Source organism: Delphinapterus leucas, chromosome 8, assembly GCF_059928025.1.
Source record: "Delphinapterus leucas isolate spDelLeu-1000000601 "Yukka" chromosome 8, BTC_Dleu_Yukka2, whole genome shotgun sequence".
NCBI classification, from domain to species: Eukaryota; Metazoa; Chordata; class Mammalia; order Artiodactyla; family Monodontidae; genus Delphinapterus; species Delphinapterus leucas.
In genome coordinates, this window is record NC_143136.1 from 77,594,627 (window position 1) to 77,615,474 (window position 20,848).

The following is a 20,848-nucleotide window of genomic DNA, read 5'->3' on the forward strand; positions in this document are numbered from 1 at the left end:
CTACCTATTTCCTCTTCATTTGTTTGGTCTGGTGGCTTTTTCCCTTGCTCCTTCATCTGCTGTGTATTTCTCTGTCTTCTCATTTTGCTTAACTTACTATGCTTGGGGTCTCCTTTTATCAGGCTGCAGTTTCATAGTTCCTGTTGTTTTTGGTGTCTGCTCCCAGTGGGTAAGGTTGGTTCAGTGGGTTGTGTAGGCTTCCTGGTGGAGGGGACTGGTGCCTGTGTTCTCATGGATGAGGCTGGATCTTGTCTTTCTGGTGGGCAGGACCACATCCTGTGGTGTGTTTTGGGGTGTCTGTGAACTTTTTATGATTTTAGGCAGCCTCTCTACTAATGGGTGGAGTTGTGTTCCTGTCTTCCTAGTTGTTTGGCATGGGGTGTCCAGCACTGGAGCTTGCTGGTTGTTGAGTGGAGCTGGGTCTTAGCATGGAGACGGAGATCTCTAGGAGAGCTCTCGTCAACTGATATTACGTGAGGCCGGGAAGTCTGTGCTGGACCAATGTCCTGAATTTGGCTCTCCCATCTCAGAGGCTCAGGCCTGATACCCAGCCAGAGCATTGAGACCCTGTCAGCCACATGGCTCAGAAGAAAAGGAAGAAAAAAAAAACAAAAAAAAGAAATAATAAAATAAAGTTATTAAAATAAGAAATTAAAAAAATATTAAAATTAAAAAGTAATTAGAAAAAAAAAGAGGCAACCAAACCAATAAACAAATCCACCAATTATAACAAGCACTAAAAACTATACTAAAAATAGAAAGACAGAACCCTAGGACAAATGTTAAAAGCAAAGCTATACAGACAAAATCACACAAAGAAGCATACACATACACACTCACAAAAAGAGAAAAAGGAAAAAATATATATCTATATATATATAAAAAAAGGAGGAAGAGAGCAACCAAGTCAATAAACAAATCTATCAATGATAATAAACTCTAAATACTAAACTAAGATAAACATAAAACCAGAAACAAATTAGATGCTGAAAGCAAACCCCAAGACTACAGTTGCTCCCAAAGTCCACTGCCTCAATTTTGGGATGATTAGTTGTCTATTCAGGTATTCCACAGATGCAGGGTATCTCAAGTTGATTATGGAGATTTAATCCGCTGCTCCTGAGGCTGCTGGGAGAAATTTCCCTTTCTCTTCTTTGTTCGCACAGCTCCTGGGATTCAGCTTTGGATCTGGCCCCACCTCTGCATGTAGCTCGCCCTCTGGCATCTCCTCTTCGCGCAGATGGCTGGGGGGTTAAAGGAGCAGCTGATTTGGGGGCTCTGGCTCACTCAGGCCAGGGGGAGGGAGGGGTATGGAATTCAGGGCGGGCCTGCGGCAGCAGAAGCCAGCATGTCATTGCGCCAGCCTGAGGTGCACTCTTTGTTCTTCCAGGGAAGTTGTCCCTGGATCACAGGACCCTGGCAGTGGTGGGCTGCAGAGGTTCCTGGGAGGGAAAGTGTGGGCAGTGACCTGTGCTTGCACACAGGCTTCTTGGTGGCTGCAGCAGCAGCCGTAGCATTTCATGCCTGTCTCTGGTGTCTGTGCTGATAGCCGCGGCTCACACCTGTCTCTGGAGCTCATTTAGGTGGTGCTCTGCCTTCTGTGGGCAGACAGGGAAGGGATCCCCTCTCCTCACACACCCCGAAACAATGGTCTCTTGACTCTCAGGCAGTTCCAGACTTTTTCCCAGACTCCCTGCAGGCTACCTGTGGTGCACTAGTCCCCTTCAGGCTGTCTTCACACAGCCAACCCCAGTCCTCTCCCTGGGGTGTGACCTCCAAAGCCTGAGCCTCAGGTCCCAGACCCCACCCGCCCCGGCGGGTGAGCAGACAAGCCTCTCAGGCTGGTGAGTGCTGGTCGGCACCAATCCTCTGTGAAGGAATCTCTCCGCTTTGCCCTCCGCACCCCTGTTGCTGTGCTCTCCTCCGTGGCTCTGAAGCTTCATCCTCTGCCACCTGCAGTCTGTCCCCGTGAAGGGGCTTCTAGTGTGTGGAAACGTTTCCTCCTTCACAGCTCCCTCCCAGAGGTACAGGTCCCGTTCCTATTCTTTTGTCTCTGTTTTTTCTCTTTTCTTTTGCCCTACTCAGGTACGTGGGGAGCTTCTTGCCTTTTGGGAAGTCTGACGTCTTCTGCCAGTGTTCAGTAGGTGTTCTGTAGGAGCTGTTCCACGTGCAGATGTATTTTTGATGTATTTGTGGGGAGGAAGTTGATCTCCACATCTTACTCCTCTGTCATCATGAAGGTCCTCACATCATAATTTTAGACCTTTTATTCTCTAACTAAAATATCTTGCTCTTCTAGCTTGCTGGTTTATTTAGCCCCAATACACCAGTGTGCTCAATTTGTTAGGATCTCTGCTTCTCAACATTTTCTTTGCCAGCATCTTTCTCTTCTCCTTCCTTCCACTTCTTAGAGTCAAGGCTCAAAATTTCAATGGCTCTATCATCTCCCTTACTTTGCCATCCTTCTGAAATTCTAAGCCAGGAAAACACCAACCTTGGGAAACCCAAATGTTTACCTTCTCTGTAGATGCACATAGGCAACTGAGCTTTGTTGTATAAAATCACAAAAACTGGTAGATTTGTGTCATACAAATTTAAGATGATCAATCTCATCTGGAGGCTCAGCATTATCCCAAAATACCATCATGCACTCTTAATCAAGGCTCTGCCCTGTTTAGCACTAACCATAACTGTCTGCAGAAAGGTTGCTTTGTTGTCTCTCTGTGTGCTCTCAACAGATGACCTCTTCCAATTTCATTGAAGAAAAGCCAAATAGAATGAAGCTCCTTCAGTGTCCAGCCTGTAGTCCTCTTTATCCTTTCTCCTTCCCTTCTTCCTTCCTTCCTCTTGTTATTACATGTTTTAGAGCAGTGGTTCTCAAAGTTTAGTTCCCAAATAAGCAACATCAGGGAAGCTGCTAGAAATGCAAATTCTCTGACCCCACTTCAGACCTACTGAATTAGAAACTCTGGATCCAATGATCTGTGGTTTAACAAGTCCTCCAGATGACTCTGATGCTTGCTTGTTTTAAGAACAACTATCTTAGACTAGTCCTTCTGTCTGTGTTCTTGATCCCTCCCAATATCACATTCTCAGAAGGTTGGAGCAATGGCACCAAACTTTGCCCACCTGCAACCACCTCATCTAACACCTGGTTATTTCAACAGCCTCCTAACTCATCTACTTCAGTCTTGTTCTCCTGCTATCCATTCTCCACTCTGTAGCCGAAGTGATCCTCTTGGGTCATATATTTGTTAATGTCATTCTATTTCTGAAAACCTGTCAAGTCTTCCCTTCACCATTCACATACTATCCAACCTTTCAACTTTCTTACAGGTCTTTCAAGTTCTGGTGTCAGTCTCCCCATCTTCAGCCTGTACAATCCATCTTCTTAAATTTTAATACTTCAGATATCCTGAAATTCTTTCTGTGCCTTTCATGCCATATCTTTCCTAGTCTCTGGTCCTTCATGGATGTTGACTCCTCATCTTGGAACACTCTTCCTACTGTTTCTTCCTACTGGCTAAGTCTAGTTGTCCTTTATGTCTCAAGTCAGAACACATTTCAGGGATGAGGCCTGGTGTGGTCTTCAGACTAGATTGAAGTTTACTCCTAGATGCTTTCTTAGCTCTGTCTTTATCTCCTATCATAATTTCCACCTTTTTCTAACGCCTGTTGTCTGTGCTAGACTAACAGCTACTTGAGGGCAGGGACTGTGTTCACCTCTTTCACACTGTATACTCTGTACCTAGCATAACATGTCTGGCATAAGATGGGTGCTCGATAAATATCTGTTGAATGAATAAATAATGAATGAATGTCAAAATATCAATACATTTTGTTTTGGGTCTTCATTTTCATTTTTTAAAATATTCTATTAAATGTCCTTTTTTCCCCATAAGTCTTTCCATTACTCTTTTAAAGTCCTAGCCCTGTGTCTCCCAATCTGTGTGCCAAGGTGCCTCAGAATGTCTTAGCAAACTCACAGGGCCACCATGAGATATTTTCAGTTGTCAAGGAAAGCATAGCAACATCTATCATATACCACGAAATCTACTAGCTCAAGGAAGTTCAGAGTTTCAGCATCAGATAACTACATTTCTTTCCAAAATGTCTTATCTTCGTGAAGTTGGCTCTTTACAGTAGCTGTGATAAAAAGGAAGTATCACATGGTACAAAATTAAGTACAGGTGTCCAATTTGACTCACATTTCGAGAAGATGTGCAGTGTCCCAATAGCACTAAGTTTTTAGGACATAAGTACTCTTTAAGTTGGTTACCTAATCACTTAATAAGAACTACTAAGTATTTCCTGGAGCCTAGAGGCTGGGTGAAAAAATTACGGAGACACAACAGGAACTGAGAGAGTTCATGAAACTCTGTCCTTGCCAATTGTTAATTTTCTTTATGTGGACTGACCTGCCTTCCTGTTTTATTTTTAATTGTATTCCCACTCCAGTTGTTGCTTATTATGATTTCCTTTAGTTTGTTCTTTTTGTTCATCATGATATATCCATTACCATCGATTCTGATTCTTTTTTCCTGATTTCTATAATAATTTCTCTTTCCTCTTCTCTGTACTGATTTCTAAAATCCACCATGATCACTGTGTATTTACTGCACTGAAATATTATATTGTAAAGAAAAGAAAATTGGCTTTAGGAAGCTCTATGTGCACACCTAGAAATACGTTTTATATGTTTGGTTTAGGTGTATGTGTGAAAAGCCAATCGTGTGCCCCAGTTTTCCTCTAAAAGGAAGGTGCTATAATGATTTGACCTCACACAGCTGTGGAGGCTGACTGGACAATATCTGTAAGACTGTCACTGTCACATCTGATGCTGGAGTTTGACGCTTATAGGCAGGCAGGCAGGAAGCAAAGATGGATGGATGGTAGGGGAGAGCAATGTAGAGCTGGAACTTACAGCACATGCTGAACTTAAACCTGTGTCAGCCTCTGACCTTAGCGGTATGGGTGTCCTGCAAAAGCTGAGTCCTTCATCATGGGGTTAACACAAACACACACACCTGAAGGAGAACCAAGAGATGGTAGAGCAGTTGCAGGCCCAGTCAGCACCTCACAGCCACCAAGTGAGGCAGCAGATCACCAAGAGCCCGTGCGAGCTACAAAACAGCTGCTGCTTCATTTCTGCCCTCCAAATCTCATATCAGTATCTTTCTGTGTCCGACTCTAACTGGACACATGAAGGAAAGGGAATTCTGGGAAATGTAGTTCATAAGAGCCAAGTTGGCACATTATGAAGCCACCACAAGCACAACACAGTTTCTTTACCAAAGTAGCTTATGTTATAGTTACAGGCAAAACATGTGTTCATTAAAAGATAAGTATCAGGGGCTTCCCTGGTGGCGCAGTGGTTGAGAGTCTGCCTGCCGATGCAAGGGACACAGGTTCGTGCCCCGGTCCGGGAGGATCCCACGTGCCGCGGAGCAGCTAGGCCCGTGAGCCATGGCCGCTGAGCCTGCGCGTCCGGAGCCTGTGCTCCACAGCAGGAGAGGCCACAACAGTGAGAGGCCCACGTACCGCAAAAAAAAAAAAAAAAAGTAACAGAATTTCAATATATAAATATTAAATGAGTGATTTCAGAAAAAGTAAAGAGAAGTGCAGGCAGTGGTTAATAGGATTGGCATGATGGATAGATTTCAAGATGATGATGATGATGCAGTGCTCCAGTGAGGGAAAATGGCAAAGTCCCAGAGTCAGGAATAACCAGGCATTCGAAGACAATGGCAGATCAATCTAACCAGAGCAAAAGGTCTGTGAAGGGAGGATTGGGTGAATGAGTCTAAAAAGGAAGGCTGAAAACAGACCACAGTATCCAATGCCAGAACTGCTTCTAGCTTTATTCTGCAGTCAGAGAAGAAATCCTCATTATTTATCAGATTCACTGCTATTAGTTGTTTTTTATTTTTAACCTGGTTTCCATCTTTATTTCTCTCTGTTCTATTCTATGAAATGATTCTCTGTCCCTGTATTTACATCATCTTTTGGTTGTAATGAAACATTATATTGTATAGAAAAAGAATTGTCTTTGAACTTGGTGTAAGGCAAATGGGGCATGAAATATAAACGCGACTTTAAGATGAGGACCCTGCTGCCAGTGCACAAAAGGGACTGAAAGGGGCAAGAGGAAACTGAAGACATAACCATTTCTCCCAGCAGCATTCCTCACAAACTAAAACTGGAGGTTAGACTACAACTTGGGAGTCTTTGGCTATGACTCAAATTTCCACCCATACTTTTAGGACTCCAGCCTGTCAATATCCTGATAAGCCATTGTTATTCTTTCTACCCAGAAAATGGTTAAACACCTCTATCCCCATCTGAAGACCCACTGGCAAGAAGGGCTGGCCTCAGTAAGACTCATACTAGGGTTGGCCAGAGCACAATATCATCCAAGTAAGTCTTCCTTAGTTCAATGTCCTCTCGCGAGGAGTTTCCGGTATTGGGAAAAACCAGATCCTCCTGGAGGCTATAGCATCCTCACATTTTTTCCCTTGGGCAGAAGCATGTCCAGAATTCTGGGTCCACTAATTGCTTCTGTAGGCTGCAATCAGCAGCTAATAACCTTTCTTTGGACAAAACCCGACTCTCTTCCCCAAGAGTCTTGTACTCCAATGCCTCCAGAAAGAGAACTGCAGCAAGGACCCCTGCTGAGCTTGTTTTAGTGGGAAGAGCCCTGGGCTGAGATCCAAGAGAACCGAATCATAATCCCTGTTCTGCAGCTCACTAGCTGTGAGATCTTGGGCACAACCCAAGATACAGCCTCTGTGAGCTTTGTAAAATGAGTTGGTTAAATTAGATACTCTCTAGGGTTTCTTCCAGATTTAATTTTTTTTATTTCATGACATGCTAATTAAAATGAGATCCAAATTTTACTTATCAAATTGGCAAAAAAGAAAAGAACACTACTATTCACTGTTGGCAAGGCCTCTTACACGCAGATAAGAGATCAAATTCGTAAGAAAAACAAGGTGAACCTGTGCCATTATATAGAAAAACACATACTCTCAGGAATCTCCCTCTCCCACTCCCAGAATAATTTATTTCAAGGACATATCCAGCATATATGCAATGATATAACTGTATTGATGTACAACACAACAATTTTTTTAAGTTTATATAACAATAAAAAGAAATAATACAAATAGCCACTGGCAAGCCATGATTAAAGAAATTATAGTAAATCCATGCAATAGTACAACATAAAACAACCTAAAATGTAGAGCAACATTTAATAAAATTGAAAAGTTCTCTATATTAAATAATAAAAGGGCGTGATCTACTTAATATTTCACTGTTATTTCAGTATGATCTCAATTTAGTTTTTTATATATGGATAGATATCTATATCTATAATTCCCCAGTTCTGACCTGCCCATGATTGCTAAATAGTCACATTGCTTTTTTCTTTTTTTTGTTTTTCAATATCTTTATTGGAGTATAATTGCTTTACAATGTTGTGTTAGTTTCTGCTGTACAACAAAGTGAATCAGCTATAAGTATACATATATCCCCATATCCTCTCCCTCTTGGGCCTCTCTCCCACCCTCCCTATCCCACCCCTCTAGGTGGTCACAAAGCACTGAGCTGATCTCCCTGTGCTATGCGGCTGCTTCCCACTAGCTATCTATTTTACATTTGGCAGTGTATATCTACCAAATATACTACATATACTACTATATGCTACTCTCTCACTTCATTCCAGCTTCCCCTTCCCGCCCCCGCCCCCCCACTGCCGTGTCCTCAAGTCCGTTCTCTACGTCTGCGCCTTTATTCCTGCCCTGCCACTAGGTTCATCAGTACCATTTTTCTAGATTCCATATATGAAGTCACATTGTTTTTAAGAGCCAGGTGACAACTTATGTGAGCCCTTATTCTGCAGATGTCCATGCTTCTGCCAGGTGCCCCATCAGAAAGGTCTAGGACTCCTGAAGGAACCCTTTCTTCCTCCACAAATGAACTGCTGGTCCAGAGTGCTAAAGGTGGGTCTATGCCCCAATATAACTAACATTCGGGCTCCTCCTCTCTTCTAATACAGTCAGCTCAAGTGCAAAATCTATAGAAATCTGTAATCTTTTCAAAACCCAAACCTGATCATCCTCATCTCTCTTAAAACTTATGACTTACCATTACTCTAAGGGCAAGGATAAAATTCCTTAAGAAGCCCATAAACTCTCCTGTGTGCCTCCCCAGCCTCAACACATACCAGCCTCTCTTTCCATTTCAGCCACCTGGGTCTTCGCTCAGTCTTTCATATTCTTCATGCTCCTTCCTGCCACAGGGCCTTTTCATTTACTATTTAATTCTCTTCCTACAATGTTTTTGCCCCACTGTTTCATCTAGTTAATTCTTTTTCATGCTTTAGTTCTCAGTTTAATTGTCATTTTCTCAGAGAAAGCTCCTCAAGGCTAATGGACTTGGTAAATTACTAACAGTATACATTCTAATAGCTTCATATATCTTTCCATTATAGCACTTGACCACAGTTACAAAGTTACATTTTAATCATATGACTTGATTAATAAAGAGGCGCTGTGTCTGTTTTGTGCTCCTTTTCCTCTGTTGTCACTCTCCTCCTCCTTCTTCTCTCCCTTCCCCGTCGTCTTCTTTTTCTTCTGCTTCTATTTCTGCTTTTTCTGCCTCTACATTTCATCTACACCTAGCATAGTGTCTGGTATATATTTTTTGAATGACTAACTAGTCTATCTCAGGACTCCTCCTGGTGGAGGTGAAGGATCAGAATAACCCACACTATTGAGAATCCTCACTCATACCCACACCTCGACACAGGACCCTAACTCTCCTTTCACCCTGAGAAAAGAAAAGGTCTCCACCCATTCCAGATCAGGTATGCTGGGCAGAGACGTCAATTATTTGGAGAATCCTCTTACCTCTATCTATAAGGAGTGGCCTGAACTCCAAGGTCCAGAGGAGCCATGACAATATTTTATAGTACTTTCTCAAAGCATAGATTATTCAGGCTTAAATACTATTCTAGATGAAATACCACTAGTCCAGACTCAACTCATTGCACAATCTTCCCCCACAGGGCTGGTAAAGCCTCATGATCTCCTTCAAAAAGATCTCCTGAGAACAAACAGCATTTTCAGCCATAGGGCAGCATATGTAGAAAAAAACACATTATCTAATTCTATAGCACCCCAATTCTGTTAATAATAATCTGTATTAATATTACTAGATTATTTACCATCTCAGATTCAAGCATCAGCACTTGGACCACTCTCTAGCCTTATCTGAAAATTTATCTAATATCTACATGTATAAAATAGGCCCAATTCATAAAAAGGAAGTTTTCTATAGATACAAAGTGTAGTTTTGACCACAGTTGAGGGGACCTGCTTACAACCCTCCAAAATGGAGTTTTCTAACTTGCACAGCTCAAGATTCATTCTTCCAAGACATCTCTCTCTACATACACGAAGACATGCACACACACCTACAGAGAATTACTCCAGGGCTGGCTTCTCCCCACAGTGAGTAGCTCCTGGGCTCCATCTTAACTGTAGCCCAAGACACTAAACAGAAGGAAGTGACAGTGGGCGATCTTCCATAACTGATAAACCACCAGCCCCCACCACTCAGTTCTCTGAGGTCAAGGTCATGTGACCTCTTACCAGTTTGGCTACACAATAGAATGAGTTTCCCAGACTCTAGGAGAGAGAGGAGGGTTGAAACAACGGTTTCTCGGGGCATTCTAACATACTGACTGAATAATGGGATGTTTCAGCTTCCCTAGGATATCTATAGCTCATTGTAGAAAAACTAACTTAGTGAAACTTTCTGGGTTTGTGGCAGAAATTGTGTATTTATATATACTTAAAATTTTTTTAAGCAAAAGTAAAAAGATCCTTAAAGAAAGGAGAATCAGGTAGCCCAAGGGGCTCAACTATGGATGGGTAATTAATGAGTATCTCTTTTTTAACTTTGATAGTTAGGTGATGGTTAACAAAATGTTGAAAGATTGAGGTTACTTTCTTTAAAAAGAAGTATCTTGAGGGAAAAAACTTAAATCTGTGCAAGAAGTCTGTATTTCAATAATAATAATGGCATAGCATCATATTTCAAATGTTGATAATACCATAATACTACAAGAATTTAGTGGAAAATAGATACAATTATAAAGGATCACCCAGACAGTCCAGTGTTGGAGGGTGGACCTCTTCTTCCCAAGTCCAAGACCTGCTGTCTTTCCACTATAAGATGATTAGAGTGTTTAACATGTTTCTAGAAAAACAAGCACTCACAAGACATACTGTGGCCCTTATGTGGCAATCTATCCAGAGATATAGAAGATATTCCCCTGTACATGCACCCCTGCTGCATATGTCACATAGTTCTAGAGGGGTTTGAGAATTTGTATAAAAACTTTAAACCTTCACTGAGGACATAACTACTTTTCTGTATGCAGAATTACTTCCAATTTTAATGAAAAACATCTTAATTTCCCTCAAGAATATGTATATCCTTCTAAATAGTGAGAATAACAAAATCCAAACAGGTAATTGCTTACTGGAAATTATAACTAAGAGAGACATTGCATACGAAATGAATTTTTGCTAACAAAAATGAATATTCACTAGGAAGGCAAGCCTGAAGAAAATGAATTCTTACACAAACTTCAAAACACAAAGAACTGAATGTCTCACACTGAAAATGCCCATCGGCACTAAAGAATACACTGCCAGTTTAGCATTAATCTATGAAATGTATCCCTACAGAAACACAGAACCCAATTTGTCTTTTATAAACTCTACACACACATACCCTCCCTCCATTAAAAACAAAAGCAGGGCTTCCCTGGTGGTGCAGTGGTTGAGAGTCCGCCTGTCGATGCAGGGGACACGGGTTCGTGCCCCGGGCGGGGAAGATCCCACATGCCGCAGAGCAGCTAGGCCCATGAGCCATGGCCGCTGCGCCTGCGCGTCTGGAGCCTGTGCTCCGCAACGGGAGAGGCCACAGCAGTGAGAGGCCCACGTACCGCAAAAAACAAAAAACAAAACAAAACAAAAAACATAAGCAATTGCTTGAAACAAACTCTACCTTCTTTCAAAACTTCTGGCAGAAATAAAATTCTATAGTGCCTATAGTCTTAAAACTCCTAGAAATTTCACGCACTGGCAATCATGTAGTACTTAGACATATGGCTGTCAAATTTATATACAGTTTCTACTATCCCCATGCCCATAGGATGTTTTCCTTTGCCATGTGGTCTAGTCAGAAATATTCTTGGTACCCTCTTATGGTTATATGGTAGTCAAAGTAACTAGGTTGGTAGTTTGAAATAGTGTTTCCATATCGGTCCACTTTGAAATAATTTTGACCACTGTTATGTTCAAGACAGCATACTAAGAGTATTGGGGGAGGGAATACAAACAAAAATCAGCCAAGGTCAGCTTTTCAGTAAATTTGAAACCTCTGACATCAAGAAACCTTTGTGGAGAAGAACAAAAAGAATAGAATTGCTATCATTCTAGTCTCTGTGTTTACGAGCAGGGCTTTTTTTAGATTCCACACGTAAGTGGTATTATACAGTATTTGTCTTTCTCCGTGTGACTTATCTCACTCAGCATAACGTCCACAGAGTTCATCCATTTTGTCGCAAATGGCCATATTTCCTTCTTTCTTATTGCTAAATAATATTCTATTGTGTATATGTATATATACCACATTCTAGGGGTTGAGGGGTGGGGGAATTGGGGAGGTATTGTTTAAGGGTACAAACTTACAACTAGTAGATAAATAAGTCCTGGGGATCTAATGCACTGCATAGTAATTATAGACAACAGTACTGTATTATAAATTTCAAAGTTGCTGAGACTAAATCTTAATTTTTCCATCACAAAAAAGGAATTATAATTATGTAACATGACAGAGGTGTTAACTAATGCTACAGTGTTAATCATACTGCAATATATAAACGTATTAAATCAACACATTGTGCACCTTAAACTTTCACAGTTATCTATCAATTATATCTCAATAAGAATATTAATTAATTTTCCCAGGGAAAAAAAGAGAGAGAAAATTGCCCTACATAATATCAAATCGAAATCTCAATCCTTGCTTTACTTGAGGTAGGATTTCTAATTTCAAATCAAGAATTGGTTGTCATCTGAAGCATCCTTGTACCTACATTCTAAGTTCACTCTTGGCAGCACCATTGTTTACAATGTGTCATAAAAGATAAACAGAATATTTATCTTCTGTGCATCTGTAATGAAGAAAGTACAACTAGAGCAAGTGGAAGAGAAGAAAGAAAATGAATGATGAAAACCATGTCAGAAGCAGTTATGTGTAAATGTCAGATTTCATGTCTTGATATCACAGCTTATGTTTTCAAACAGAAGATAATAACTTTCCACAAAGCTACCTGAAAAAACTTAAGCTGTATCATAAACCTTCATGAATTCAGACTAATCATGCATAAGACTGGTCCAAACCAGCTAAAAATTAGAAGAGTAAATTTATAATATATTCAAATTTGAAAGAAATTCAAAATAGAAAATGTCAGTGTTCTTGAAATTTGTTAGATTATAAATTCAGTTTGTTTTCAGCAAAATTCAATCGGAAAACAAATCCCAGACAAAATAAATCATATGGTGGGAAAACTGCTTCAAAGTTTAGAATCAAGATAGACCTTTGGAAGACCATCTTCTTAAAAACAGAAGTCTGGTGGATCCTAGTCTCCTAGTCTCATCATCATTGAATTGTCCCTGAATATTATGATTTTTGTTTTTAGCAAAGGTCATTAAACTATATGAATGTACAATCTGCCTTTAAAATTTAAAAATATTACAGAGGCCATTGCCCATTATGTTATTCAACATCAAATGTTTTGTACTTTAGTCCTTAGTATCACAAGGTACTGTGCAATTAATTACACACAGAAAGTACTTAATAAATGTTTGCATTTTTGAGGACAATATGAAGTTACACTTGTAAATTATATACTCATTTGTATAAAATATATGTTCTGAAATATCTGAAAACAATATATTCTCTTAAAATAAGTATACATGTTGCAATCTTGTTTATACTGCTGATTGGCTTAGAGTGTGATACAAAGTTAAGTTTCAACAAAACTCCAAATGGATTACAAGAATTTCTAAATTTGTATGTTTCTGATCCATGTTGTATTACATATGCACCAACAAATTAATGGGCAGAAACTCTCCTTTGAACTATCAAAGTTATAAGCTAAAACAAGAACTGGTATATTCTTGTCATGATCAGTTGGTATAAAATATAAATTAATTCACAAAGAAAATAGAATTAAAACTATTGAAAAAAGATAAAACTATAATGGATTCCATAGCAACATATCAAAATTTCACATAATTTTACTCTAATGTATACATTTACCCAACCTTAATACATATTTTGAAGTACAAAATGATTCTGAATTATATCCACCAATGACTTTTGGAACATCTAATAAATATTATTCATTCATTCCATACCCTGTGTTCTTGAAGAAGAACTGAGTGTCAAATATTCACCTTCACTCTGAAGTCAGATGCCCTAAAGGACAGCTCTAGACCTCAGGCTGTGATCCCTTTATGGAGGGAGGGAACATTAATAATCACAGAAATCAGAAATTTTCTGCATCTCTTGAGAGAAAGGTATTAATATAGCTAATAAAAACTAACATTGACTAAATACTTATTAAGCACCAAGGCATATGCCAAGTGGTTCACAGGTATTATATCACTGAATCCTCCCAATAGTCTTATAAGGTTGGTACTCTTATTATGTTCATTTTAAGTAAAACTGGAGATCACAGAGGTTAATCTACCCAAGGACACAAAACTAGGAATTGACAAAATAATATCCAAAGCCAGAATTTTTGGCTCCAGTCAGTGCTATATTTAATCAGTATCATAAGAAATTATTTCCCCAACTTTTCAAAAAAAAAAGTGCAGAAACAGAACAGGTAAAGAAAAGTTTGTCTGAAAATGTCTAAATAACAACGAAATAAAATAAAAGCCAAATAAAATATATTTCATCATTTTATTTGAAGTTTAGTTCATGTTTGAAGGCTTAGATAAAAAATCATTTGGATGAGATAGAAAATATTTACTACGGGAAAGTAATTTTTTTTTTTTTTTTTTTTTTTGTGCGGTACGCGGGCCTCTCACTGCTGCAGCCTCTCCCGCTGTGGAGCACAGGCTCCGGACGCACAGCCTCAGCAGCCATGGCCCACAGGCCCAGCCGCTCCGCGGCACGTGGGATCCTCCCAGACCGGGGCACGAACCTGTGTCCCCTGCATCGGCAGGCGGACTCTCAACCACTGCGCCACCAGGGAAGCCCTGGGAAAGTAGTTTTTAAAGATTTAATAGGGCTTCCCTGGTGGCGCAGTGGTTAAGAATCCGCCTGCCGATGCAGGGGACACAGGTTCAAGCCCTGGTCCAGGAAGATCCCACATGCCGTGAAGCAACTAAGCCCGTACACCACAACTACTGAGCCTGTGCTCTAGAGCCCATGAGCCACAACTACTGAGCCCACGTGCTACAGCTACTGAAACCCGCACGCCTGGAGCCCGTGCTCCGCAACAAGAGAAGCCACTGCAATGAGAAGCCCGCGCACCACAACTAAGAGTAGCCCCCACGCACTGCAACTAGAGAAAGCTGGTGCGCAGCAACAAAGACCCAATGCAGCCAAAAATAAATTTATTTAAAAATAGTTAAATTAAAAAATAAAGATTTAATAAAAATTTAGTCTTCATGGTTCATTCTGTGGCAGTTCCTGTTGCTTGGTTACCATGAGGCAGAGAAAACCAACTACATAAGAATTATCACAACCATACTAAAAATAATTAATTTCTTATCTCTCTGTTCTACTCTTGTGTTGAATTACAAAATAGAGCAAATAAAGCTATATTATATGCCTAAAAATAGCCACTTAATATATAAACTAATGCTTTCTTCATTCTTTGTTGAGTCTTCTAAACTCCTAAAGTATAAAAGTAATAAGTATATCTTTAATTTCAGTGAGAAAAATACCTTATAGCATCTGACCAATGAGTCATCCAAACTGTTCTGTTGCTGACCTGTTTCTGATAAACACTATGGGGATAAGAAATGAAATGAGTAAGGTACAGTCCAGATAAGGAACATGTAAAGTGAACATCTGTTGCTTTTGCTGACTGAAGCTCCTCACACCTTTTTTCTAGCAATAAAACTGCTATTACCTGGGGGAAACCATTTCTTGTCCTTCAAGCAGAGTTGAACTTAACATATCCCAGACCAAAGAGATGGGCACAAAACTCCTAATTGAACAAAGTTCTCCATCTCCTTGGCCACAGCAATTGGAGAATTATCCAAGAAGTCTAATCATACTTTTCAGTGAAGTTTACTACATAATAAATAAGAGAGAGCTTTGGAGTCTCTCCTCTGGATTGTGATCTGTACAGATATAAACTTGGGTTTACAGTAGCTATATTTTCTGCCATTTGGGGACATCTTGTCTGATAATGAAATCAATAAACAGAAGCAGAGCTGAGTGATAGAATGGCATGTGGGGTCAGCTCTTCCTTTGCCCTTTACAGTTACATGAGCCAACAAACTTCCTTTTTGCCTAAGCTAGTTTGATCTGAGTTTCATTTGCAAACAAAAAAATTGACAGATATAATTCTCTCAGTCATGGAGTTACTTAATTTCCTCTTGAATATAGTTACATTTAGGAACCTAGGATTTAAAGGTGAGCTCTTTTGAGATTACTACCAGTTGTAAAAAGTTATATTTCCTTTTATTTGTTTTTAAAGTATCTCAAATGTCCAGTAGCAGTAAGAAATTGGAATTCTGTGAGTAAACACACCCATGGCTGTATCTATAGTCAACAATAGTTGGGGAGAATGATAATGAAAAAAAAAAAATCTCTTCCAAAAGCTACCTCATTTCACTATCATAAGGCCTTAAACACACCTTAAATTCTATCATCAGAGGTTATTTCCTTATGTTAAGCCTCACCATTTCCCTGCAGTCCTCTTATGAGGAATAAATAATATTGAGGCACTTACATCTTAGTGTGAATTACTCAGACAATTTTTCTCCATAACAGGAAAAGAGTAGGTGCCAAAAAGTTTCAAAAAGAAGGCAGAAAGTAAAAGGATCAAGAGAATGAGAAGAAAAGCCACAGAAGAAAAATATTTGCAAAAGACATATCTGGTAAAGGACTGTTATCCAAAATATACAAAGAACTCTTAAAATTTAACAGTAAATACCAAATGTAAAATAGATAGCTAGTGGGAAGCAGCTGCATAGCACAGGGAGATCAGCTCCAGGCTGGTGGGATGGAGGGTGGGAGCGAGGGAGACGCAAGAGGGAAGAGATATGGGAACATATGTATATGTATTACTGATTCACTTTGTTATAAAGCAGAAACTAACACACCATTGTAAAGCAATTATACTCCAATAAAGATGTTAAAAAAATTTTGACAGTAAAAAAACCAAACAACCTGATTAAAATATGGGCAAAAGATTGGAACAGACACCACACCAAAGAAGACATACAGACATCAAATAACCATATGAAAAGAAGTTCAATGTCATATGTCATTCGGGACTTGCAAATTAAAATGACATATCACTCCATATCTATTAGAATAACCAAAATCCAAAACACCGACAACACCCAAATGCTGGCAAGGATGTGGAGCAAGAGGAACTCTCATTCATTGCTGGTGGGAATACAAAATGGCACAGGCACTTTGAAAGACAGTTTGGCAGTTCTTACAAAATCAAGCATACTTTAACCATGCAAACCATCAATTGCTCTCCTTGATATTCACTCAAATGAGCTGAAAACTTATGTACACACAAAAATCTGCACATGAATGTTTACAGCAGCCTTATTCATAATTGCCAAAATTTGGAAGCAACCAAGGTGTCCTTCAATACGTAAATGGATAAATCACTGTGGTACATCCAGACAATGAAATATTATTAAGGATGTGAGAGAGTGAGGGAGGGAGGGAGGGAGGGAGGGAAGGAAGGAAGGAAGGAAGGAAGGAAGGAAGGGAGGGAGGGAGGGAGGGAGGGAGGGAGGGAGGGAGGAAGGAAGGAAGGAAGGAAGGAAAGAGAAAGAAGAAAGGGAAAGAAAGAAAGAAAAATGGGGATTAATGGGAACTACAGAGAGAGACCTAGAGAGAGAGAACACTCACTTGAGACAGCTTCTCTTAGAAGGTCTGAGTGTGCTAGTCCATTTACTAAGTCACATAAAATAATTTCTGTTCCTCCAACATGATATGGCTTTTCTGAGATTCTTCCAGTGAATGTTTGATATGGAGTAGACAGGGGAGAAAGGAAGAATTTAGGGGAGTAACTAGCACTGGTTCACCCTAGTGGATTACTCTAGGCCAGAGGACATGGGTTACCAGGAGGGAGAGAGCCACAGACGTCGTGTCAAAAAAAGGATGACTGAGAGAAACCCTGTCACAACTGGGTCACAGAAATATGAGGCAACATCTTCAGTGAGAGTTTTAAACAGAGAAGATATGAAATAGTTTTTGTGACAAATAGAAGAATTGATACTCCAGTACAATATAGGTTGCTGGAAAGCATTAGGAGCACACTTAAGAAAGAAGAATTTTGTTTTGAGCCTTGCCTCTGTCATTTATTAGCTGGGTGATATTTTTTACAATATGCTTAGCCCCTTTGAACCTGAGTTCCCTTGACTGTAAAATGGGGACACTAAAACCAATAATATAAGGCTGTATAAAGGATTAAATGAGATTATGTATGTAAAGGTCTTTGTACATATTAAATCCTTTTAAAAATATTTGTTTCTTTTCTGATTTCATAGCTTTCAAGATTCGTAAGCTTTACTAAACTGTAGGGTCTTTTTTCTTAGGTCAATACTCACCTGAGAGTTTTTGCCTGGGTAAAGTGTTAACACTAGGTGGATACAAAATTAACATACAAAAATCAGTAGCATTTCTATACACTAACAATAAATTACATAAAAAATAAATTTTAAAAAGGATCCCATTTACAAAAGCATCAAAAACAATAAAGTACTCAGGAATAAATTTAACCAATTAGATGAAAGATCTTTATACTGAAAATTACCTTGATAAAAAAATCAAAGAAGACACAAATAAATGGAAAAGTATCCCATGTTCATGAATTGGAAGAAGTAATATTTCTTAAATGTCTATACTACCCAAAGCTATCTATAGACTTATTGAAATCCCTGTCAAGATTCCAGTGGCATATTTTACAAGAACAGAAAAAAAAAATCTAAAATTCATATGGAACCACAAAAGACCCCCAAATAGCAAAAGCAATCTTGAGAAAGAAGAGTAAAGCTGGAGGCATTCTACTTCCTGATTTCAAACTATATTACAAAGCCCTTACAATTGAAAAAGCATGGGTTTTGAGAACCTATAAATAAACCCATGCATATGTGATCAACCAATATTTGAAAAGACAGCCAAGAATCCTCAGTGGAGAAAAGACTGTCCCTTTAATAAATGGTGCTGGGAAAATTGGATATTCACATGTAAAAGTATGAAACTAGACCCTTATCTCACACCACTTACAAAAATTAACTTGAAATGGATTAAAGACTTGTAACACCTGAAACCGTAACACTCCTAGAACAGGAAAAACTCCTTGACATGGGTCTTGACAATGATTTTTTTATTGGTGTATAATTGATTTACAACATTTTATTAGTTTCAGATGTACAACATAGTGATTTAATATTTTTATAGATTATACTCCACTTAAAGTTATTACAAAACAATGGCTATATTTCCCTGGGCAATGATTTTTTGGATATGACAACAAAAGCACAAGCAACAAAATCAAAATGAATAAGAGGGACTACATCAAACTAAAAAGCTTCTGCACAACAACAGAAATGAATGACAAAACGAAAAGGCAACCTACAAGTAGGAGAAGATATTTGCAAATCATATATCTCATAAGGGGTTAATACCCAACATACACAAAGAACTCATACAACTCAATAGCAAACAAACAAATAATCCAATTTTAAAATGGGCAAAGGACCTAAAGTCACATTTTTCCAAAAAAGATATGTAAGGGGCCAACAGGTACATTAAAAAGTGCTCAACATCACTAATCATTAGAGAAATGCATATCAAAATCAAAATGAGATATCACCTCATGCCTGTTAGAGTGACTATCATCAAAAAGATAAGACATAAATGCTATTGAGGATTTGAAGAAAAAGGAACCGTTGTGCACTGGTGGTGGGATTGTAAACTGGTGCAACCACTATGAAAAACACTATGTACATGCCTAAAAAATTTAAAGGAGAACTACCATATGATCCAGCAACTTCAATTCTGGGTATATATCCAAAGGAAATGAAATCACTAAGTGAAAGGGCTATCTGCACCCCCATGTTCACAGCAGTATTATTTACAATCGCCAAGACATGGAAACAATCTAAGTGTTCACCAACAGATGAATGGATAAAGAAAATGTGGTGCATATATATAAAACAATATATCATTCAGTTACTTAAAAAAAAAAGAGGGGGGCTTCCCTGGTGGCGCAGTGGTTGAGAGTCCGCCTGCCGATGCAGGGGACACGGGTTCGCGCCCCGGTCCGGGAGGATCCCACGTGCCGCGGAGCGGCTGGGCCCGTGAGCCATGGCCGCTGAGCCTGCGCGTCCGGAGCCTGTGTTCCGCAACGGGAGAGGCCACAACAGTGAGAGGCGCGCGAACCGCAAAAAACAAGAGGGAAATCCTGCCATTTGGGAAAATGTGGGTGGATCTTGAGGGCATTATGCTGAGTGAAATAAGGTAGACAGAAAAAGACAAATACTGTGTTCACACTTATATGTGGAATTTTAAAAAAAATCAAACTCATAGAAAAAGAGATCACATCTTTTGGATGAAGGTAGTCAGAAGGTACAAACTTCAGCTTATAAGATAAATAAGTCCTGGGGATGTGGTGTGCAACATGATGACTATAGTTAACATTGCTGTATGGTAGATTTGAAAGTTGCCAAGAGAGTAAATTCTAAAAGCTCTCACAACAAGGAAAAAACCATTTTTTGTATCTCTGTGAAATGATGGATGTTAACTAAACTTACTGCAGTAATCATTTCACAACACATAAAATGCAAGCCACTATGCTGCGTAACTTAAACTTATACAGTGCCATATGTCAATTATATCCCAATAAAACTGAGAGAAAAAAAGGAATTAGGGGAAAAGTGTTAACATTTGGACTATTACTTCTAAATTGCTTCAGGCATTTTGAGCATTGTTAATTGTTCAGGGTATATACAATTCTTGAGTCAGTGGGCTAACCACTATATCCAGATTATGTTTTTACTCAAGTTGGTCTTAGGACCTCTAAAAGTATAAAGTATCAAAAGAATTTCAATGAGATTTATTTCTACCTAGAAGACAGTCTTTCCAGAATTTTTCAAAAAAAGGCTTTTAAAAATCCCTATCTACAAGTTATTTTTATGTTTTCAATATGTCATTGGTCAGATTGGCTCAAGACGGCAAGTAGAAGGACATGCTCTCACTCCCTCTTACGAGAGCACTGGGAACACAACTAACTGCTGAACAATCATCGCAGGAAGACAGGAGAACTCACAACAAAAGATACCCCACATCCAAAGACAAAGGAGAAGCCACAACAAGAAGGTAGGAGGGGCGCAATCACAATAAAATCAAATCCCATAACTGCTGGGTGGGTGACTCACAAACTGCAGAAAACTTATACCGCAGAAGTCCACCCACTGGAGTTAAGGTTCTGACCCCACATCAGGCTTCCCAACCCGGGGGTCTGGCAACATGAGGAGGAATTCCTAGA